General features: G+C 44.6%; 1 long non-coding RNA gene across 2 annotated transcripts; it reads right to left on the reverse strand.

The window, feature by feature from the left end:
- Window positions 1–4,382: 4,382 nt before the first annotated feature.
- LOC139530225 (uncharacterized) lies at window positions 4,383–24,591 on the reverse strand. Of its 2 annotated transcripts, XR_011665980.1 has the most exons (3): window positions 23,465–24,057; window positions 23,039–23,226; window positions 4,383–5,527 (listed from the first exon to the last, which is right to left on the reverse strand). It is a non-coding gene; the product is annotated as an uncharacterized lncRNA (long non-coding RNA). The 2 variants fall into 2 exon arrangements; XR_011665979.1 differs by lacking the exon at window positions 4,383–5,527 and having other exon boundaries at window positions 21,257–23,226; window positions 23,465–24,591.
- Between the last annotated feature and the right edge of the window lie 332 nt (window positions 24,592–24,923).

The following is a 24,923-nucleotide window of genomic DNA, read 5'->3' on the forward strand; positions in this document are numbered from 1 at the left end:
GATAGTCGCTTCTCTTACCGCCTTAACCTCCCCCAGAGTGACGTTCAGGTGGTCCGATACAGCCGAGGCTGCATTTGCCAAACTCAAGAGCCGCTTTGTTTCGGCCCCCATCCTCATAGCTCCCGATCCCTCGCGTCAGTTCGTGGTGGAGGTGGACGCTTCAGAGGTGGGGGTAGGTGCGGTACTTTCCCAACGTTCCTCTTCTGACGACAAGATGCACCCTTGCGCGTTCCTGTCCCATCGGTTATCACCTGCGGAACGCAACTACGACATTGGCAACAGAGAGTTGTTGGCAGTGAAGTTAGCACTGGAGGAGTGGCGCCATTGGTTAGAGGGTTCGGGGGTACCTTTTATAGTTTGGACCGATCACAAGAATTTGGAATATATCAGAACCGCCAAGCGACTCAACTCCAGGCAGGCGCGGTGGGCACTCTTTTTCGGACGTTTTGACTTCTCTCTCTCGTATCGCCCGGGTTCCAAGAATGTCAAACCCGATTCCCTTTCTCGCATTTTTGACCATTCCGAACGCCCATCCACTCCCGAGTGCATCCTACCCGAGACCCTAGTGGTCTCCACACTCACATGGGAGGTTGAATCGAGGGTCAAAACGGCCTTAGAAGGGGTAAAGCCTCCGGCCGGTTGCCCGCCTAATCGGTTGTTTGTGCCGGAGGGGTGTCGGTCCGATGTTATTCGGTGGGGGCATTGCTCCAACGTAGCGTGTCATCCAGGAGTCAGCCGCACTAGCTTTTTGGTTAAGCAACGCTTTTGGTGGCCACTGATGGCTCGTGACATTCACAGTTTTGTCTTGGCTTGCTCGGTTTGTGCCACTGGGAAGACTTCTAATCGACCTCCAGATGGGTTACTCCAACCGCTGTCGGTCCCTTCGAGACCCTGGTCCCACATCGCGCTAGATTTTGTTACCGGCCTCCCGCCCTCCCAGGGCAAGACGGTTGTTTTGACCGTGGTGGACCGGTTTTCGAAGGCGGCTCATTTTATTCCCTTGCCTAAATTACCATCTGCCAAGGAGACAGCGGTAACTGTCGTGGATCACGTCTTTCGCTTACATGGCCTGCCAATGGACGTAGTTTCTGACAGGGGGCCCCAATTTGTGTCCAAGTTTTGGCAAGAGTTTTGTAGGTTACTGGGAGCGAGTGTTAGTCTGTCTTCAGGGTTTCATCCCCAGAGCAACGGTCAAACGGAGAGGGCCAACCAAGATTTGGAGAGAGTGTTGCGATGTTTGGTTTCTAAGAATCCCTCTTCCTGGAGTCAACAACTCTCTATGGTTGAGTACGCTCACAATTCGTTGCCAGTGGCAGCCACGGGTCTCTCTCCGTTTGAGTGTAGTTTAGGTTACCAGCCACCTATCTTTCCCAGTACGGAGTCCGAGGTCACTGTTCCCTCCGCTCACGCTTTCATCCAGAGGTGCCGTCACGCATGGAGCAGAGCCCGTGAGACTCTTCTCCGGGTGGGGGCGCGCACCAAGGCTAAGGCCGATCGCCGCCGGTCGAAGCCTCCGGTATATGTCGTTGGCCAAGAAGTGTGGCTTTCTACTAAGAACATTCCACTCCGATCCGTTTCGAACAAGCTTGCCCCCAAATTTATCGGCCCGTTCAAAGTCACCAGGATCATTAGTCCGGTGGCGGTCCGGCTCAAGCTTCCTCCGGCGTATAGGAGAATTCATCCTACCTTTCATGTGTCTAAAATAAAACCTGTGTTTCAGGCACGCATTAACCCGCCGGTCCCAGTTCCCCCGCCGCCACGACTTGTTGATGGGGAACCCACCTTTTCTGTCAATCGTATTTTGGACTCTAGAAGGAGGGGACGCGGAATCCAGTACCTGGTGGACTGGGAGGGTTACGGTCCGGAGGAGAGAAGTTGGGTACCTACTAGGGACATTCTGGATCACTCCCTTATCGATGATTTCAATCGACAGGGTAATTCGCCTGGGAACGCCAAGAGGCGTTCCTAGGGGGGGGGGTATTGTCACGATTCATGAATCCACTGCCTTCCTCTCTCTCTCTCTCTCTCACTTTCTCTTTCTCTTTCTCTTTTTCTCTCTCTCTCTCTCTCTCCCGTGTTTGTGTGGGCGTGGTTCCCAATCTCGGCCTGATTGTCTGCGCCAGCTGGAATCACTTATCTTCCCTTTATATGTTCTGTAACCAGTGTTTCTTGTTGTCAGATCATTGTTACTTCCCTGAGGTTATGTCGTGTGTCTGGGCTCTTTCTCTCGGCGCCCTAGCCCCTGGGTCGGATTCCGTCTGAGTACAGTCTGTCTGTCCTGTTGCTGCTGTAAAACTGTATTTCATTAAACCATCGTTGCTTGCATCTTGCATCCGCCTCTGTGTTGTCACAAAGACAGCAGACGCAAATTATATTCCAAGATATTCAAGTCTATCTCAATTAGGAGAATGGAGATGGCCCTTCTAGAGTTGTTTCAAGGACAGGAGAAACAGCCAAGTGGAAACGTACTTTGGGTCCACTTTGGATAGTACTGCTATAAAATGTGATTATGGAGGTGAAATTGTGAAGGTGGATGGACAGACAAGAAAGAGGTATGCATGTCTCTCCCAAGCCAATGCCTTCATGTAGATCTGAGTGTGTCATCTCTCATTACAGTCACACACCCACAAAGTATTGGACTGTCTGCCAATAGATGGCCCTTGACAACCCCTCTAACTCCCTCCCCATGATCCAAAGTAACTATTGGAGTGAGGGGTGATTGTTTATGTCAGCAATGTAGAGGGAAGCTACTCTCAAAATCAACAAGGCAACAGGAAACATGTAGTCCTCCATGAATGATGCAGCGCAAAGGCTTGACATAAAGGTAAATTTGCCAGTGGCACACTTAGCCAGTAACAAGTGAAAATTACTGGCCCGAATGAGACATTTCTGTCCCAGGCCAAGATCACAGGAAAGCCAGTTATGCTAGCAGAATTTCAAATGTAGGGGATTTCATGTTTCATTTGCAGTCTGGGCAAGTACCTTATAGCCAACCATAAAATCTGATATTTACACTGATTGTTTGGAAAACAAATATAAAACCATCCCCCTCTCAATGATGACATATAGCCTATATTAAACCATTTAAATGAAATATTCCCCTTCAGAAATTAGTCCAATAACATATCGATGAAAAGCAATATTATCAGACAAGTGTGTTATTTTAGCAATAAGCATTATCACCGTCTGATGCAGAATCATGGCTACATGGCTGAAGCATGGGGTTGCTCCTCTGTATTGTTTACCACAATGGGTTAATCATTAGCTAGATCACAGACTCTAAATATGATCTTGTCGCTTGTTAAATGTCCTAAAAAAAACTTGCGCAGGCACTAATAAAATCATGTGATTTTTGCAGTGTTCATAAATACAGTGTAATTGTGTGAATTTTACAGTGAATATAGGCCTACCGTTTATGCATTCAAATGACTGGCGCGCTTCCCGCGGTTACCTTTATGTTGTCATGCCAGACAATCAAGATTGTAAACCGCTGCCAATTGCTCAAAAAATGTAAGTTGAGAAATAAATCATACAGCACTTAAAAACTGGGATTCTGCTGTTGTATTTTCCCGAGATTGCATTTGGGAATATTGCGCAGTGACTGGGTTAATTAGAACACGTTTCTTTCTGCAATCTGCTGTGTGAGAAGTTGTGTGCTCTTGGCACCCTGCAGTTGATATTCAGATGATAACATAAATAAACATCATAGCTTCGGGAAGTATGGTTTCTAAACAATTATATAGGCCTAGACTACTGAATAACATTACTAAAATATTCATTTTGTATTTAACCAATAAGTGATTTGTGTAAATAATGTTCATGTCTTGACAAGCAAGCAGCTCCATAGTGTAGGCCTATGTAAAACCTTATTTTCTAATAATGACACCGCTGTGTCTGATATGAAAAAAGACTGGAAAGCAGGTGGAGGACTTTTGAATGCGCATACCGATGTTCAACTCTGAATTGATGGGGTTCCCACCTCCACTGAGACGGGTCTGGGGCAAGTAGACCTACCCAGGTCATAGCCAACTGAGGCTGGGCTCAATCGAGATGGAGAGGGAAGGGATTGACATGCTTGGTACCCGAATGCTGGTTGATAACAAGTGTGAAGCGTCAGACGTTGGGAAGAATGTGAAGGATTAAATACACTCACACACATACTGTATATACAATGCATTCGGAAAGTATTCAGACTCCTTCCCTTTTCCACATTTTGTTAAGTTACAGCCTTATTCTAAAATTGATTAAACAAATAAAAATACTGATCAATCATCACACAATACCCCATAATGACGAACCGAAAATAGTTTTTTCGAATAAGTTTGCAAATGTATTAAAAATAAAAAACAGAAATACCTTAAGTATAAGTAAGTATTCAGACCTTTTGCTATGAGACTCGAAATTGAGCTCAGGTGCATCCTGTTTTCATTGATCATCCTTGAGATGTTTCTACAACTTGAATGGAGTACACCTGTGGTAAATTCCACTGATTGGACATGATTTGGAAAGGCACACACCTGTCTATATACGGTGTAGTGTCTGGACTATCATTAAATGTGAAGACTGTTATTTTATCAAATCAACATGTAGCACCAGCTCCATATTTTCTGGTCTATTGGTCTATGGAATTGTAGCCATTCCAATGTGGGGACTCCATCCCGGCGTTCTCTGACTTAATGTACATTTTGTAGGAAGTGAAAAAGGGGCGATTCCATGACGCCTGATGTAATGTCTGGCCTCACGGGGGCGTGGCCACTGACTAGTTAAAACTTTACATCTTAACAAGTATCTCGTTTAGAAGGCCAACATCACATTACATCTTCTCACAAACAGTTTCTTATTTACTCATTCATTTTATCCAACATCTAAATGTAAATCTGATCATTGAAAAGTGTACGCAAACAAAGACACAGTAATGAGTGTTTCCTGTCCTTCATGAGATCACCAAATGAAACACACTCGTCATGATTGTTCTTTAAATACCAACAGACCAAAATATTGTTTAATTATTCAAACTTTTGATTGTTCAAGTGTCACTGTGTTCCACAGTTTACATTCCAATCTCGAACACTACAAAGCATAGAGGCAGCGTATTTTAAGATCGCAATAAAACAGCCGACTTCCCTCTACCCCTCTACGAGAGAGAGCACGCTGTAGAGCGGACCCACTGTAACCGGATCCTTCAGAGCGTCACAGGAGAGTTATGACAGTCCCCCTCTGGTGGATTAAACTTGGAAGAATTCTGCAAGTTGCAAACCAGCAATAACTACCACGTGATGTCCTGGTTGTGGATCATCATTGCTGTTCCCTTCTGGTGGTGGACCTTGGTAGTATTTCTGAAAGCGGAGCAGTCCATCACAAGAATGGGCAGTGGATGTCCGGTTGGTGATCGCCGTTACGGTACCCCTCGGGTGGTTAACCTTGGTGGGTTTTCTGGAGCTGCAAAGTACCACAGGAATGACCAGGGGATGTCCTGGTTGGGGATCGCTGTTCTGGACCCGTCATCTGGTTGTCCAGACTGGAAGATCTGGGAAGTAACGTAGGCAGATGTTACCAACACACACACTCACAAAATATATAATTACATTTCTTCCCAAATGAGCGGCGTTGTGGCACTAAGTGATGGTTGTATGGGGACTTTGTTTATGGGTCTATCACTTCCTAAGTGTGAAAGGAACTGAAGAAAAAAGGAATGAAAGCATAAACTAAAGATAAACAAAATATATTTTATCATACCAAAATCATCTAATTGGACTGTATTCTACACACGTCAAAGGTCCTAGCAAAATGACCCGATAATGGCATTGTCTAATGCCATATCTAGGGCGTTCCTAATTTGCGGTGTGTTGCTTAGGGCACTATCCGAAGTTGATAACTACATGATAAGTCTACAACTGTAAGGCCCCAGCTTCAGGCAGACTACAGGGATGACCAATGGACTTCTATGGAGAAACCGGTGAGTACTGTAGCGGTAGAGTCAAAGGCCTTGGGGGTACATTTTCAACTTTACTAAGGCTGATATTTTGTTCGGACCCTTAAGTAAACCGAGCATAAATCCTCATTAAATGTTCTGTTGTACGTGTGTGTTTATGCTTACATAAGCGCACATGCCAAGGGAAATAACTAAGTATCCTAGTAGGTTCGGAATGAGTCTGATAATTTCCAGGTCAATGCCTGGAGGACAGTAAGAATTGATGTTGACCTCAAGACATGTGTTAAGGGGACATGTAGTAGTTTTACTACACGTCAATGTGTCTTACATCATTGTAGTGGTGATAGGTATGAAGGAGTCTATTTCATATATACAGTGGGGAGAACAAGTATTTGATACACTGCCGATTTTGCAGGTTTTCCTACTTACAAAGCATGTAGAGGTCTGTAATTTTTATCATAGGTACACTTCAACTGTGAGAGACGGAATCTAAAACAAAAATCCAGAAAATCACATTGTATGATTTTTAAGTAATTAATTTGCATTTTATTGCATGACATAAGTATTTGAAAACCTACCAACCAGTAAGAATTCCGGCTCTCACAGACCTGTTCGTTCTTCTTTAAGAAGCCCTCCTGTTCTCCAATCATTAGCTGTATTAACTGCACCTGTTTGAACTCGTTATCTGTATAAAAGACACCTGTCCACACACTCAATCAAACAGACTCCAACCGCTCCACAATGGCCAAGACCAGAGAGCTGTGTAAGGACATCAGGGCTAAAATTGTAGACCTGCACAAGGCTGGGATGGGCTACAGGACAATAGGCAAGCAGCTTGGTGAGAAGGCAACAACTGTTGGCGCAATTATTAGAAAATGGAAGAAGTTCAAGATGACGGTCAATCACCCTCGGCCTGGGGCTCCATGCAAGATCTCACCTCGTGGGGCATCAATGATCATGAGGAAGGTGAGGGATCAGCCCAGAACTACACGGCAGGACCTGGTCAATGACCTGAAGAGAGCTGGGACCACAGTCTCAAAGAAAACCATTAGTAACACACTACGCCGTCATGGATTAAAATCCTGCAGCGCACGCAAGGTCCCCCTGCTCAAGCCATCGCATGTCCAGTCCCGTCTGAAGTTTGCCAATGACCATCTGGATGATCCAGAGGAGGAATGGGAGAAGGTCATGTGGTCTGATGAGACAAAAATAGAGCTTTTTGGTCTAAACTCCACTCGCCGTGTTTGGAGGAAGAAGAAGGATGAGTACAACCCCAAGAACACCATCCCAACCGTGAAGCATGGAGGTGGAAACATCATTCTTTGGGGATGCTTTTCTGCAAAGGGGACAGGACGACTGCACCGTATTGAGGGGAGGATGGATGGGGCCATGTATCGCGAGATCTTGGCCAACAACCTCCTTCCCTCAGTAAGAGCATTGAAGATGGGTCGTGGCTGGGTCTTCCAGCATGACAATGACCCGAAACACACAGCCAGGGCAACTAAGGAGTGGCTCCGTAAGAAGCATCTCAAGGTCCTGGAGTGGCCTAGCCAGTCTCCAGAGATGAACCCAATAGAAAATCTTTGGAGGGAGCTGAAAGTCCGTATTGCCCAGCGACAGCCCCGAAACCTGAAGGATCTGGAGAAGGTCTGTATGGAGGAGTGGGCCAAAATCTCTGCTGCAGTGTGTGCAAACCTGGTAAAGAACTACAGGAAACGTATGATCTCTGTAATTGCAAACAAAGGTTTCTGTACCAAATATTAAGTTCTGCTTCTCTGATGTATCAAATACTTATGTCATGCAATAAAATGCAAATTAATTACTTAAAAATCATACAATGTGATTTTCTGGATTTTTGTTTTAGATTCCGTCTCTCACAGTTGAAGTGTACCTATGATAAAAATTACAGACCTCTACATGCTTTGTAAGTAGGAAAACCTGCAAAATCGGCAGTGTATCAAATACTTGTTCTCCCCACTGTATGTTATCCATGGAGGAACTAACCTTACGTCGGAAGTACTCTCTAAGCACTGAACCAGTCATACGCGGTGTGATCATGGTCCATGACTTCTAATAACGTTCCTCTTGAATGGAGGGTTCTATTTATTAGTGGCATGTGTGTTCACCATCAGAAGAGTGTTCTGGAGATTCCCCAACACGTGTTGCAATCTGAGTGACTACTAACTCCTTTGTCGCTGTTATCAATGTGCTGGCAATGTGCTGACTGTGCTGGCATTTGTACTGGTACTCAAGGGGACCAGATGTCCTACCGATTTATTCTGAAACGTTATCCTACCAGAACACATGATTAGAGCACTTTACTAGTTGTATTGTAGTTGAAGCTACACATGGCAAGGCATGACCATTTTTGCCATTTGTTTAGGAGATGGAAGTCCACTGGACTTCTTTCACGACGAGAGTGGGACCCCTCAGTAATATCCTAGATGTGTTCTAAGATTAACCCCATCTAGGGGACTGTCTGCTCCTCACTGATCTTGTAGGGGAGTTTACAACTAGATTTGTTTTCTGCTCTGGTGGCCTCGTATGGTGTTGCACGTAGTCTCGACCCCCCACAGGACTCGATGAGGCTCATCATGGGTCTGGGCTACTATTGCCCCCTTAGTGTCTAGGGACCCCCCTACCAGCGGTTGGTGTTGGTATCCGAGGCACAAACAAAAAGGTCGGACCCTATGTACGAGTTGTCAACGGCCTCATTGCTATGAGAATAGCTGTAACCTTTCAACCAAATCTCCAGGTTTTTGTGCTTCAAAACGCTCAGTGGCTGTCGAGGCCTGTCAGTCACCACAGCGTCCACGTGTAGCAACAACTTCAGTACCTGCGAACTGAGACGAGGATATATGTCTATGATATCACAAAGTGTTTCAACAAGTGGGAGTCATCGGGTCAGTTGCGGGACTGACACCCAATAGCGTCAATGTCAAGGGTGACAGTCCCCCACAAAGCGGAAGATGTATCATCGGAAACAGAGAACACGCTGCTTGTCAATGTTTTTCTTGCTGAGACGGCCACAGTGCTTGCGGAAGTGTCCGAAGGACAAGAGAAGTTCATCTTAACTACAGTATTGCACGACTTCAAGGAGGAGGGAAGTCGCTCATTCACAGAGACAGCTGGCTTGAAATCATAAAAATAATGGTCAATCAGGTTTGCCGATAGAATGTGTCGAGATATCGTAATATCTCCTTGGATCGGATCCCCCTTGTGGATGGCTGCGTTGCAGCTAGCGTTAGGGGCAGACAGTATGGTCAGTGGAGAAGGCACTGTGACCTGTGCCCATACATGGTTGGTTTTCCAATCCATCAGTGGGAGTAACCGATCCATCAAGTCTGCTCCGAGTAGCAGGGGTTCAGATTCGAGGCTGGTAACATACACAGGGTGAACGAGAGCTACGTCCTGGAAGTGTAGTTTCAGCATGACCCCAGGGGATGAATGCCGCCCACTCCCCAGGCCGGTCCTGGCAATATGACCACAGTAACCTACCCACATCCTGATTTACTCTCTCCACCTGCCCGTTACTCTCGGGGTGAAAATCTGAGGAGAGGCTGACCGAGACCCGCAGACGTTCCATGAACGCTCTCCAGACCCTGGACGTGAACTGGGGACCCCGATCAGAGACTATATCCTCAGGCACCCCGTAGTGCCAGAAGACGTGAGTGAACAGGGCCTCCGCAGTCTGTAGGGACGTAGGGAGACCGGGAAAAGGGAGTAGACGGCAGGACTTAGAAAACCGATCCACAACTCGTGGTGTTGCCCTGTGATGGAGGAAGATCTGTCAGGAAGTCCACCGACAGGTGCGACCACGGCCGTTGTGGAACAGGTAGGGGTTTTAACTTCCCTCTGGGCAGGTGCCTGGGAGCCTTGCACTGGGCGCACACCGAGCAGGAGGAAACATAAACCCTCACGTCCTTGTCCAAGGTGGACCACCAGTACTTCCCACTAAGGCAACGCACCGTCCGACCGATGCCAGGGTGACCAGAGGAGGGTGACGTGTGGGCCCAATAGATCAAACGGTCGCGGACAGCAGACGGAACGTACAGGCGCCCAGCTGGACACTGGGGGGGAGTGGGCTCTGTGCGTAACGCCCGCTCTATGTCCGCGTCCAACTCCCACACCACTGGGGCCACCAGGTAAGAGGCCGGAAGTATGGGAGTGTGATCCATGGCCCGCATCCATCCGTGACAGTGCGTCTGTCTTAGCTTTCTGGGAACCTGGTCTGTAGGACAGAGTGAAAACAAAACGGGTAAAGAACATGGCCCACCTTGCCTGGCGAGGGTTCAGTCTCCTCGCCGCCCGGATGTACTCCAGATTGCGGTGGTCAGTCCAGATGAGAAAAGGGTGTTTAGCCCTCTCAAGCCAATGTCTCCACGCCTTCAGAGCCTTGACAACAGCCAACAGCGGTCCCCCACATCATAGTTTCGCTCCGCCGTGCTGAGCTTCTTCGAAAATAAATTACAGAGGCGGAGCTTTGGTGGCGTGCCCGAGCGCCGAGAGCACGGCTCCTATCCCAGCCTCGGACGCGTTCACCTCCACTATGAACGCCAAAGAGGGATCCGGATGAGCCAGCACGGGAGCCGAGGTAAACAGAGACTTCAGGTGACCAAAAGCCCTGTCCGCCTCAGCCGACCACTGGTCCCCCCTTCAGCAGTGAGGTAATGGGAGCTGCTACCTGACCAAAACCCCGGATAAACCTCCGGTAGTAGTTGGCAAACCCTAGAAAACGCTGCACTTGGTGGGAGTCGGCCAATTACGCACGGCTGAAATGTGGTCACTCTCCATCTCCACCCCTGAAGTGGAAATGCGCTACCCTAGGAAGGAGACGGACTGTTGGAAGAACAGACATTTCTCAGCCTTGACGTACAGGTCATGCTCCAACAGTCGACCAAGCACCCTGCGCACCGGGGACACATGCTCGGCGCGTGTAGCGGAGTATATCAGAATGTCGTCGATATACAACATTACACCCTGCCCGTGCAGGTCCTGGAAAATCTCGTAAAAAAAAGGCCTGGAAGACTGATGGAGCATTCATCAACCCGTACGGTATGACGAGGTACTCATAGTGCCCAGAGGTGGTAAATGCTGTCTTCCACTCGTCCCCCTCCCGGATACGCACCAGGTTGTAAGCGCTCCTGAGATCCAATTTTGTGAAGAAGCACGCCCTGTGCATTGACTCGATCACACTGGCGATGAGAGGCAGCGGGTAGCTGTACCTCACAGTGATCTGATTGATACCTCGATAGTCAATACACGGGCTCAGACCCCCATCCTTCTTCTTCACAAAAATTAAACTTGAGGAGGCAGGTGAAGTGGAGGGCCGAATGTATCCCTGCCCCAGGGATTCGGAGACATATGTTTCCATAGCCACCGTCTCCTCCTGTGACAGAGGATACACGTGACTCCTGGGAAGTGCTGCGTCTACCAGGAGATTTATCACACAATCCCCCCGTCGATGAGGTGGTAATTTAGTTGCCCTCTTCTTACAGAAGGCGAGAGCCAAATCGGCATATTCTGAGGGGATGCACACGGTGGAGACCTGGTCTGGACTTTCCACCTGGTCTGGACTTTCCACCATAGTCGCACCGATGGAAACCCCGATGGAAATGTATCTTTAGAAAACCCTTTTGCAATTATGTTAGCACAGTTGAAAACTGTGGCACTGATAAAAGAAGCAATAAAACTGTTGCAAAGAAAAAGCCATATCTTTAGACTAGTTGAGTATCTGGAGCATCAGCATTTGTGGGTTCGATTACAGGCTCAAAATGGCCAGAAACTAAGGACTTTCTTCTGAAACTCGTCAGTCTATTCTTGTTCTAAGAAATGAAGGCTATTCCATGTGAGAAATTACCAAGAAACTGAAGATCTCGTACAACGCTGTGTACTACTCCCTTCAAAGACTAGTGCAAACTGGCTCTAACCAGAACAGTAAGAGGAGTGGGAGGCTCCGGTGCTCAACTGAGCAAGAGGACAAGTACATTAGAGTCTAGTTTGAGAAACAGACGCCTCACAAGTCCTCAACTGGCAGCTTCATTAAATAGTACAAGCAAAACACCAGTCTCAACGTCAACAGTGAAGAGGCGACTCCGGGATGCTGGCCTTCAGTACAATACATACAGTACAAGAGTTGCAAAGAAAAAGCCATATCTCAGACTGGCCAATAAAAAGAAAAGATTAATATGGGCAAAAGAACACAGACACTGGACAGAGGAATTCTGCCTAGAATGCCAGCATCCCGGACTCGCCTCTTCACTGTTGACACTTTTTTGGTTGCTACATGATTCCATATGTATTATTTCATAGTTTTGATGTCTGTATGTATATGTCTGTATGTATATGTATGTTTTCTGTTTTGGAGATACCGGCCATGTGATTAACTGGCCCGGTGAGCCCGGCAGATGTTGGCAGGCCAATGGGCAGCCCTGAATGTCAAGCTCTGCAGTCTCTTTAGCTAATCCAGTCCCAGTACTCCATGTCAGATGTCAAAGAAAAAACACCACCTGCTGAGGAAGACAGATTTTGGGCCCAGTTATCCCTCTCGCTTTGCCTCTCCTCTGGTGTGACTCAAATTTCACTTAATTAATAGCTCTCGCCTTGGGCACATCAGTGTAATTTTTTTAATGCTCTATGGCAAGACACATCATTCACCGAAGTTTCTTCAAAATTGTGCTTATGCTGTCTGAGATATCATGTGTGACTAACGGACAGACAGACAGACTGATGGAGAAGCTCAGTCTCCTCCCGGATTTCATCGTGGGGGACAATGATGAACATCAAATGACAGTTGGGATACTCCACCCTGCATAGCCAACACAGACAAGGTGAGGTCCAAGTCCAAAGCTCTCCTTCAAAACCCTGGCTCCCGCAGACCAACGTTTAGAGGAAAGTTCCTGTCTCTTTTTAAAAAATGAACAGTGTCATTCATTTTGTAAAGAGAGAAACATGAGAAACATGGACGCTAGTATGAGAGACTGGTGGCTCAGTTATTTTCATTTCATATCGGCCTTTAAACCAGATAGGTTTCCAGCTGGGTTTATCCAGACTACAGTCACTGAGAACTGGGATAAAGGCTCAGTCACTGTATATACATTGACACATTCTGAAAAAAAGCTTAAGGCACTTTTCCTGAAAGGGATGAGTAGCAAATTCATCTAGTCTCAGAAGAGTTAGAAGTGAGGCATCACACTTTAATGAGAGCAGTGACGGGTGCATCCTCCTACACACGGGGCGGGGGAAACTCTGTCACTGAACGAGCAAAGAAACTGTACTGTCAGCAGCAGCACAGTTTGGGCTGCCTCACACTGGTAGAAGTGACCTTCTTCTCCTGGGATCAGATCTTGCCCGTGGCCTGGACCACTAATAGACCACACATCTTGCCACAGGTGCCAGCCTTCAGGGTAATTTGAAAGCTGTGAGTTTCTCAGTACCACATGGATTCATAGCATACACACACATAGTCATCTGAAATGTCATGTCTCAACAGGTCCTATCAGAACATAGGGAATAGGGTGCCATTTTGGGATGTACCCCTTGTTATCCACTGAGATAGCAAGCTGCCTACTTACCACTGACACTTCACTCCACACATTCCATGCTGGGGACCAATATATAAATCTCAAATTGCAGCTGTAAAGATAGTGTGATTGACTCATTGCAATGTTTTTGTTTTTAACCTGATGTTCTGAATAGGTGTTCATCATCAGAGGCAGTGGTGGAAAAAGTACCCAATTGTCATACTTGAGTAAAAGTAAAGCTACCTTTATAGTAAATGACTCAAGTAAAAGTGAAAGTCATCTAGTAAAATACTACTTGAGTAAAAGTCTAAAAGTATTTGGTTTTAAATATACTTAAGTATCAAAATTAAATGTAATAGCTAAAATGTATTTAAGTATGAAAAGTAAAAGTATAAATCATTTCAAATTCATTATATCAAGCAAAACAGATGGCATCATTTTCTTTTTTTCCCCGGATAGCCCGGGGCACACTCCAACACTCAGACATCATTTACAAATGAAGGACGTGTTTAGTGAGTCTGCCAGATCAGAGGCAGTAGGGATGACCAGGGTTGTTCTCCTGATAAGTGTGTGAATTAGAAAATGTTTCTGTCCTGCTAAGCATTCAAAATGTAACAAGTAATTTTGGGTGTCATTGAAAATGTATGGAGTAAAAAGTATATTATTTTCTTTAGAAATATAGTGAAGTAAAAGTAAAAGTTGTCAAAAATATAAATATTAGAGTAAGGTACAGATACCCCAAAAAAAGTATTTCAAAGTACTTTCAAGTATTTTTACTTAAGCACTTTACACCACTGATCAGAGGCATACAAAGAGCAACATGACATGACAGGGAATTCATAGGCGTTCCCAGAGCCAGACAATGGGCAGATAACCCCAACCAGAGCCTTATATTGAAAGACTGACACAAGGCTCTGATCCTAACCATTATATTTGGAATGGCTGCCCAATCTCACATCCATCTATTGAAGGAGCAAAATGGCCAAACAACCCTGTAATAGTGGTTTGTATTTAAGGGCAATTTTCTCTGGTCAGGTTTCTTATTAGCCATTTCGATGTATACTCCTGGCTTGGACGTTTTTTGAGATGTGCAACATTCCACAGACAGAAAATCAACCTTGAGAAAAGGATTAGAGGGTTAGAGGGGAAGGACAGGAGAAAAAACATTGCAGAGGGCTTACACATCATCCAGAGGTGAGACTGACTAGACAGACTAGGAGAGCTCTGGAGACACGCAAGGTCGGATGGACGGACAGACCGAGCCTTTGGGTGTAAATCTTCGAAAGGAAACACATACAAATATAGGGGTATTGCTTAGTTCATCTTTCCCCATTTCTAGGATGTTAACAATTAAATGATGGTACACCCTCAATAACAGTATCATCCATTCTGAGCATAGACCAGGTATTTTTTACTTTTTATTTAACTAGATAGATCAGAGATGAACTATGGGATCTATTCAATCAGGTGCGCTTTAGCTGACAACCACATAGCGTCTGTTTTGGCGGTGTCAGAGGTGGAACTGCGTTAGAGCTGTCAAATCCACAAGTGGCATCTGGCATTATACCTAAAGCGGACATTGCCATAGGCTACACAAAGTCGCATTAAGAGAAATCCCATGCAGCCTTGTTTACAAGTTCGAACACTGGAATGTGAGATGTAATCTACACCTAGATTAGGCTGATAGAAATCCTCATTATTTTGTTGAATGATTTTCAATTTGATCTGTTTCACCTTTCTTTGTGCTTGTCTCCACTCCCTCCAGGTGTCGCCCATCTACCCCATTATCCCCAGTGCATTTATACCTGTGTTCTCTGTTTGCAGTTTTTTTTTGTCTCGTCAAGCATACCAGCGATTTTCCCATATGCCTATATATTTTTTTAATTCTTTCTTTCTTCTCTAGTCCCTGTTTTCTAGGTTTTGACCATTTTGCCTGCCCTGAGCCTGCCTGCCTGCTGACATTCTATACCTTGTGACACTGCCCTGGATTACTGACTTCTGCCTGCCCTGACACTGAGCCTGCCTGCTGTTCTGTACCTTTTGGACTCTGCTCTGGATTACTGACCTCTGCCTGCCCTTGATCTGTCGTTTGCCTGCCACCTGTATTTGTAATAAACTTTTGTTTCTTCGAAATGCCTGCATCTGGGTTTCTCCTGAGCCGTGATACTGACACCGGCAAAACATCAGCTATGCTATTGCCCATTAATGCTTGATCTGATTGGATTTAGGCCTAAATCGCATGAAGTAGCAGGGATTGAGCAAGCTCCTCTGATAGACCTACACCTGCATTTCTGAGAGAAGTGCCAATCAGCCAGCCACCTCTCTAGGACTCGACAGTCTACACTAAAGAATCAATTAGAATTAAATTATCTTTAGGAAGAGAGCGGGCTCAGAGACAGAGCAGAGAATGAGCAGTGATTGGTATAGAGAGTGGCAGGGAACTGTAGCGGCAGATGGGAAACTCTTCATCTGCTAAATGGGATCTGAGAGTTCTTACAGCTAGAAGGGTTGAGGGGGTGGAAAGGGTGGTGGGGTGGAATTTTCTCGCCACATGGACACACCTGCAATTTCCTCTGAATTTCTCCTCCTCCTCGTCCACTTTTCCCTTCACCGTCTACTCATCTTCTCTGCAGCTGAAGCACTTGTCAAATATGTAAAATGGGACAAACGCGATGGAGGGGTTCACCACTCTCCACTAAGAGCCGCTGTTCATTTCCTCCCACTCTTCATTGCTGGGCCCTCGATTCAGGCTCAGCCCAGCGGTGGTGGTGGTAGCATTGTGCGCTACGGCAGCGACATTACATGCCTGACACAGAAAGTGACGCATGAGTTTTGACAGATGCAGGGGATTATGACGCTTGAGAGGACAAGGCTGTCTGCTCAGTGTTGTAAAGCTGAGGCTGAGGTCATCGTGCAGTGCTCTCTTATACATAGAACGATGTCATTATATTGAGTACCACAGTATTAGTCATAAAGCCCATAAAACCAAGCAGTAAAAAACGGAAATGGTTCTAATAGTTTTTTCACCATTACATTTTTCGTAGGGGATTTTAGAACTACTTCATATAAAGTCTGTGTTTCGTGTAGGCGTACCCTGGCGTGATGTTTTGATAACCGCGCAAATCTCTCTCGGATTGGGTAACTTTTATCAATATATTTGCCTGTAATTACTCCCCAAAACTGTGCTAATTAGCAGAATTACACATCCTGTCGCAAGCTTTGACATCATCCCTCAAGGCACATTTACCCATGCAAACTCTCATCGACAAGTAGCAAGTAACCTAGCAAGTAGATATTATAGCCTTTTTAGTTTCTCGTGTAAATTATTTATATTGTGTATTTCTTGTGTGTATTCTTGTTTAGCATTTTTCAAATTACCTTTTTCAAATTACCTAGCTAGCTACCTTAGTATTTTGAAATTACTATAATTTTTTGAATTACCCTCTGGCCTTCGTAGCGAACTAGATAACCTTAGGTCTCTCTGTCGATCAGAAGCAAGGACGGTTCTGTGCTATGTACCGGATTTTAACCACTACTCCAATAAGCATTTTATTGTTTTCCGACCTCTGTAATTGAGAGGCATAGCTGGAGCCTTGTGATAAGGTAAGCCCTGTTTGCTAGCTGCTAACAAGCTATTTTGGTTAGGTCAAAGATCTGTGGTTAGCCAGGTGCTTATGAAAATTAGCTAGATAACAACCGACTGTAGTTACGTGTACATTACATTCTTTACAAGTAAAATGAAAACCAGCATAGGCTAGCATGACTATTGTGACATTTGTATTGACAAGTCTTTAGTGATTTAGCCAGCTAGTTAACATTAGCTCACGGTTTGTGTAGTCATACTTTTTCACGTGGTGACATGCTAGCTAATGTTAGTCCACCAGGGAATGGATATTTAGCTAGCTAGTTAATGTTAACACACTGTTCATGTAGGCAGACTTGCTAGCTAACGCTAGGCCGGCACCATGGCAAGGTTAGTTGGTTAGCTAGCATGTCACCACTTAGAAAAGTCTGACTAAACAAACAGTGAGCTAATGTTAACTAGATAGCTAGCTAAATATTGCCTGGCGAGCTAGCTAGTTATGCACCTTGGTTGGCTAGTTAGCTCACAAAGGACTTTTGGGCTCAATGTTTTCCCCATACAAAAACACAGAAACAATTGTGTTCCACAAGTGCATCTGTTGTACATGACTAATCAAATGACCTGTGAAATCAGCCCGAGTGGCGCAGCGGTCTAAGGCACTGCATCTCAGTGCAAGAGGCATCACTACAGTCCCTGGTTAGATTCCAGGCTGTATCACATCTGGCCGTGTTTGGGAGTCCCATAGGGTGGTGCACAATTGGCCAAGCGTCGCCGGGGTAGGCCATCATTGTAAATAAGAATTTGTTCTTAACTTCTCTAGGGTAGGGGGCAGCATTCGGAATTTTGGATGATAAGCATGCCCAAATTAAACTTCCTGCTTCTCGGGCCTAGAAGATATGATATGCATATAACTGGTAGATTTGGATAGAAAACACTCTAAAGTTTCCAACACTGTTAAAATAGTGTCTGTGAGTATAACAGAACTGATTTGGCAGGCAAAAACCTGAGAAAACTCCATTCAGGAAATTGTTTTTTTTGTTGGTTTTGTAGTTTTCTATTCAATGCCATTACAGTATCCGTTGACTTAGGACTCAAATTGCAGTTCCTATGCCTTCCACTAGATGTTAACAGTCTTTAGAAATTGTTTCAGGCTTGTATTCTGAAAAATGAGGGAGTAAGAGCAGTCTGAATGAGTCGACCCTGCCGTGTCACAGACACGTTTCATCAGACCAGAAAATCTTGTTTCTCATGGTCTGAAAGTCCTTTAGGTGCTTTTTGGCAAACTCCAAGCGGGCTGTCATATGCCTTTTACTGAGGAGTGACTTCCGTCTGGCCACTACGATAAAGGCCTGATTGGTGGAGTGGTGGAGTGCTACAGAAATGGTTGTCCTTCTAGAGGAACTCTGGAGGTCTTTCAGAGTGTCAATTGGAATCTTGGTCACCTCCCTGACCAAGGCCCTTCTTCCACATTTGCTCAGTTTGGCAGGGCGGCCAGCTCTAGGAAGAGTCTTGGTGGTTCCAAACTTCTTCCATTTAAAAACTATGGAGGCCACTGTGTTCTTGGGACCTTCAATGCTGCAGACATTTTTTGGTACCTTCCCCAGATCTGTGTCTCGACACAATCCTGTCTCGGAGCTACGGACCATTCCTTCGACCTCATGGCTTGGTTTTTGCTCTGACATGCACTGTCAACTGTGGGACCTTATATAGACAGGTGTGTGTCTTTCAAAATCATGTCCAATCTATTGAATTTCCCACAGATGGACTCCAATCAAGTTGTAGAAACATCTCAAGGATGATCAATGAAAACAGGACGCACCTGAGCTCAATTTCGAGTCTCATAGCAAAGGTTCTGAATACTTATATAAATAAGGTATTTCTATTTTTATTTGTAATACATTTCCCTCCAAAACATTTAACTGTTTTTGCTTTGTCAATATGGGGTATTGTGTGTAGATTGATTTAAAATATATATATATTTTCTATTTTAGAATAAGGCTATCAAGTAATACTTTCCTGAATGCACTGTATGTTTCTACTGGTGTCTTCGCCCAGACATTAGTGATCATTGCCCAATTGGTTGTGTTTGAGATGTGAGAATACAAATATCTAAGCCTTGTATCATCACAAAGAGGATCTTTAACTTCAGTGAACAGGCTTTTTGACACTATCTTTAATTTAGTAACCTTGATAGTATTTCAGCTATCCCTGAGCGTGATTTAGCTTTGAGCCTATTTGCATTTGTATTCAATACTATTGTGGATAATCATGCTCCATTAAAAACATTAAGGGTTAAAGGAAGATCAAATGCCTTGTACACTCCAGAATTATCCGAAGTCATTCATAAAAGAGAATTGGGAAATATTCCAAAATAATGGAAATCTACTCTTGCGCTTCCACTCCGTGACGGCGGGGATGGTAGTGATCTTAATAATTATCACCCCATTTCAAGGCTTCCTTGTCTAGCTAAGATTATTGAATCCTTGGTAAATGTACAACTTTGCTTTTTCTAGCTGAGAAATTAAATTAGAATGTAAACCAATCAGGTGTTAGGCGTGGGCATAGTACTATTACAGTAACCACTTTAGTTGTTAATGATCTTCTCAATGCTTTAGACACTAAAATGAAATGTGCTGCTTTGTTTGTGGACCTGCAACAAGCTTTTGATACTTTTGATCATGCTATTTTACTGAATATCCTCGATAGGCCTGAGCTCTGACACCTGTTCATGGTTTCCTGATCATCTTAGTGACAGAACTCAGGCCATCGTGATTGATCGGGTTAAGTCTGGATTTCTTGAAGTACATAAAAGTGTACCACAGGGGTCAATATTAGAATTTTAAACTTAATCTACAGTACCAGTTGTAAGAATATTTTAAGATAATACTCAACGCGGAAGACTAGATGTCAATAGGGAATTAACTATCAATGGAAATAGTTGGGCTATTTGACCAAGAAGGAGAGTGATGGAGTGCTGCATCAGATGACCTGGCCTCCACAATCACCCAATCTCAACCCAATTGAGATGGTTTGGGATGAGTTGGACTGCAGAATGAAGGAAAAGCATTATCTTTCTACAATGTAGAAAATAGTAAAAAATAAAATAAAAGGTGTGTCCAAACTTTTGACAGATTCAACAACTGAGACATAAACTGAACAAGTTCCACAGACATGTGACTAACATAAATTGAATAATGTGTCCCTGAACAAAGGTGGGGGTCAAAATCAAAAGTAACAGTCAGTATCTGATGTGGCATTAAGTACTGCAGTGCATATGCTCCTCATGGACTGCATCAGATTCGCCAGTTCTTGCTGTGAGATGTTACCTCACTCTTCCACCAAGGCACCTGAAAGTTCCCAGACATATCTGGGGGGGGGGAATGGCCCTAGCCCTCACCCTCCGATCCAACAGGTTCCAGACGTGCTCAATGTGATTGAGATCCGGGCTCTTCACTGGCCATGGCAGAACACTGACATTCCTGTCTTGCAGGAAATCACGCACAGAACGAGCAGTATGGCTGGTGGCATTGTCATGCTGGAGGGTCATGTCTTCCCTGTAATGCACAGCGTTGAGATTGCCTGCAATGACAACAAACTCACTCCGATGATGCTGTGACACACCGCCCCAGACCATGACAGACCCTCCACCTCCAAATCGATCCCGTTCCAGAGTACAGGCCTCGATGTAACACTCATTCCTTCGACGATAAACGCGAATCCGACTATCACCTCTGGTGAGGCAAAACCACGACTCGTCAGTGAAGAGCACTTTTTGCAAGTCCTGTCAGGTCCAGCGACGGTGGGTTTGTGCCCATAGGTGACGTTGTTGCCGGTGATGTCTGGTGAGGACCTGCCTTACAACAGGCCTATAAGCCCTCAGTCCAGCCTCTCTCAGCCTATTGCGGACAGTCTGAGCACTGATGGGGGGATTGTGCGTTCCTGGTGTAACTCAGGCAGTTGTTGTTGCCATCCTGTACCTGTCCTGCAGGTGTGATGTTCTGATGTACCGATCCTGTGCAGGTGTGATGTTACACGTGGTCTGCCACTGTGAGGACGATCAGCTGTCCGTCCTGTCTCCCTGTAGCGCTGTCTTAGGCGTCTCGCAGTACGGACATTGCAATTTATTGCCCTGGCCACATCTGCAGTCCTCATGCCTCCTTGCAGCATGCCTAAAGCACGTTGAGCAGGGAAATTAACACTAAGGACTCCAAGTCAAAGTTAAGTGAACAGATCTTTATTGATATCGCCCGGAGACAACAATCTCAATACTCAAAGTACTAGTCTGTCAGAAGCTCTGAATGGGTGCTTCCCCTTCAGCACTCTTTATACTCATGCACAAGCTAGGCGTCTCTGCTCTCAGGGTGCACTAAGCTGATAATGACCTTGCACACGTAGTTTCTAGACGTTGTGCCAAAGTAGCAATGTGTTCCCTTCTTTCTGTTCTTCTTCTAGCAGTCCCCTCCCTGAGAGCAAAGTCCCCGAACACAATAATCAGGAAACAACACGCTACATGTAGAGACACAGAGGACACAAAATGTTTCACTCCAAGACCTAGGTTGCAATAGGTGTTCCCTATTAAAATAAAGGTTAAATAAAAATAAAATCATATACTGGATGACGTCATATAATTTCATAGCCTGTTTGTAGAGCTTGCTGTGGATTACTTCATAAGGAGATCTCAAAACTCTTCCAATCTCTCAACAGGCAATCCAATAAATCAATGTAATGGACCCTCTTTTGGACGGGTAGCTGTTGGTCAAATTGACCCTCGTTTTTCACACCAGTTCTCAAGTGAATAGTGGAGGTGTATACCAGTTGGTCTTCACAGAAAGATAGCATGTTGTACTGAACAACATTACACAACAACTTCCCCTCTATAACGCAGTTGACCACTTTAATCCAGGGTTTAATCCACATCAGTGCAGCTGTGTGGCAGTTGACAGCTATCAATGAGAAAAGCTCAGATAATCTCACTAATGTGCACTGTCGATTAAATAATAACCATGGCATTAATACACTTAACGATAAGTACACAACGATAAGTCCACAGAGACAGTGGGTGGGTGGATGGAAATTGCCTACATATCAGACAACTCTCGCCATGCATGCCTTTCTGACTCTGGACACAGTTCGTTCACTACCTCAAGTCAATTTCCTACTGGAAATGTACACATCTCAAATTTGTTGAAAATGCATTTACAATATTGATAATGTGTCGCAATGTACTCAAAACATATTCTCACCCAGTCACACACAGACCAAGCTGGTTTGAAATGAATTTTGCAGTTTGCAAGTTACATTGAAAATATGTCAAATGACAAGTAGGGTCATTACTCATTACATATGAATGTGACTGCAGAATTATATAGGTCATTACATCACTCAATCTCTCACAGCATGCAATCACTGGGAACTAGCAAGAGGACAATTGACAAGGTCATTTGGTGTTTTATTTCATTCTCATAGGTTCTTTTCAGACCTATTGTAGCATACCTGCCTTTCCTGCTCCATTTAATGCAGAACAGAGCCAACATAATACATAAATAAAAAAACATAGAAAATGTATAATTTAAGTAAATCGGCACTTATAGAGCATTAGTATTTTTCAGTAACAGGCATTCTGTGGGTTTTTAAATCTGGTTCACAGGGGTAGTAGACTTAACATGAAACATACGCAGTCATTCAATATCTGTAGGTTTCCATGACAAATATATAAATCGAACCAGAGACCAAAGTCTGTTGAGGGAGGCTAACACTGCTCTTCAAATAATTGTCTTTGATCATCTGAAGAGGAATGAGTCCCATTGGTGTAATGTAGTGTTTTTAGGGGTTTCAAATGTTTTTTCTTCAGACAGGAGACAATGTAATATCATTCAGCAACATTTCAGTTTGGTGTAAAAAAAAAATCCCAGCTGTCATAAAATACTCTACATGTTCTAGGGGCATGACAAAGTCTAGCGACTATCGTCCATGCGTTCAAAGAGAAGCACCAGCACTTACGTTACAACTTGCTGAGGTCAGAATCAGAAGCCATGATCAAGTCGCTGCGGTATTGAAAGGAGAGCTTAGCTTTTTTTACAGAGTCTGTTTGGGTGTCTGTGAGTGTCTATGGTTGACATGGACACATCCTCCTGGACAGCCACAGCCCCACCGGTCTGGCAGTCGTTGTGCTGGTGATTCCTCCAGTCCTGCAATAAGAATAAGCCAGGGTAAAGAAGTAAGATAAGCAGTCAGTAGTGGGAAGTAATGTTTTGCCTTGATTGTAGTCTAATAAATCCCAGACCTAGGGCAACAGTACTAGGTCAGGGGATCATGTCAGATTTTCTTGGCCACTTTGAAAGGGGAAAGAAAACAATATGTTAGCTGTCAGTGGTTATAAGCTTGTAACGCTAACATTAGCTGTAAAGGCGCATGCAAACTACTCACTTGCGAAATGCACTCTTTGAAAATATCATCTGCGAGCTCCATCAATGTTGTTTCCAGTTGACATTTTTATGGCAGGAAATGAACCGATAAGGCTCTGGACGATTTCCTGTGTGCATTCCATTTCCGCCTACTCTTCTCTGCCCAACCGACGCAGGCACTTGGGCAATCGTATATGATGAAATATTGTTAAATTGTGTGAGGCAGCATGTCTGTCTGGGGAGACTACCCTGATTGTGTCTGGTTTTTGGTTCCTAAGAGTAGACTGTCCGAATGAATCGCGCCCCCTCAAGAGTAGAGAGACAAGCGATCATTAGTAGGGTGTGTGGTGGGCTGCGATCCAATCAGCAGATTTGATGACCTGGTCCCGTGTGGGTCAGTTGGTAGAGCATGATGCTTACAACCCAGGGTTGTGGGTTCGATTCCCAAGGGGGACCAGTATGGAAAAAGTGTGAAAATGTCAGTGGTGGAATAGTACCCAATTTTCATACTTGAGTAAAAGTAAAGGTACCTTTAAAAGAAAATGACTCAAGTAAAAGTGAAAGTCACCCAGTAAAATACTACTTGAGTAAAAGTCTGAAAGTATTTGGTTTAAATGTACTTAAGTATCAAAAGTAAAAGTATTAATAATTTAAAATGTCTTATGTCCTGTCCTGCTATGTATTCAAAATGTAACGAGTACTTTTGGGTGTCAGGGAAAATGTAAGGAGTAAAAAGTACATTATTTTCTTTAAGAATGTAGTGGAGTAAAAGTTGTCAAAAATATAAATAGTAAAGTATAGTAGTACTTAAGTATTTTCTGTGTATTTTTATTAAGTATTTATCATTTTGTATGCACTCACTACTGTAAGCCGCTCTGGATGAGAGTGTCTGCTAAAATGTAAAGACCTGACATGTTCATGGGTCCTAAGAGACCTTTTATGCTAAGTCAGCTCTGTAAAACAACAGTTAAATACTGAAAGCAGAGAAATAAGTCAGAGCTGACACGACCCCTGAGAACTTAGTTAAGTGGCCTGAGACACAGTCTGTAGAGGGTTAAGTCTTACCTTTCTCTGACAGAAGGTGCAACCGTATTTGACCTTGTGGCGTGCAGTGCATTTGCTCATGGCCTCCCATACACAGTTCACACACATGCTGTCGGAGAGAAAGTCACAGAATGGAATCGAATTACAATCCAAAAAAGGTAAATAATTGATTTGCAAATTAACTAGAGTGCAAATCAAGTGAGGCAGGTCACACTTAGCGTGACATAATAGAGGTTTGATTCGTTGTTACAGAGCCCGTGCGAGCGCTACCACACTACACGACTATCTCTACCACGCAGGTACACATGCATAGTTCTTTCGAGTCTTTCGAGTCTTTTCCTTACTAACGACAAAAACCCCAACAACAACATCCCATCAAGAGGCGCCAGGGGAACCTCTAGGGGAACCAAGAGGCACTACATGTTACCGCTGACTTT

The sequence above is a fragment of the Salvelinus alpinus genome, chromosome 9 (assembly GCF_045679555.1).
Source record: "Salvelinus alpinus chromosome 9, SLU_Salpinus.1, whole genome shotgun sequence".
Classification (NCBI taxonomy): domain Eukaryota; kingdom Metazoa; phylum Chordata; class Actinopteri; order Salmoniformes; family Salmonidae; genus Salvelinus; species Salvelinus alpinus.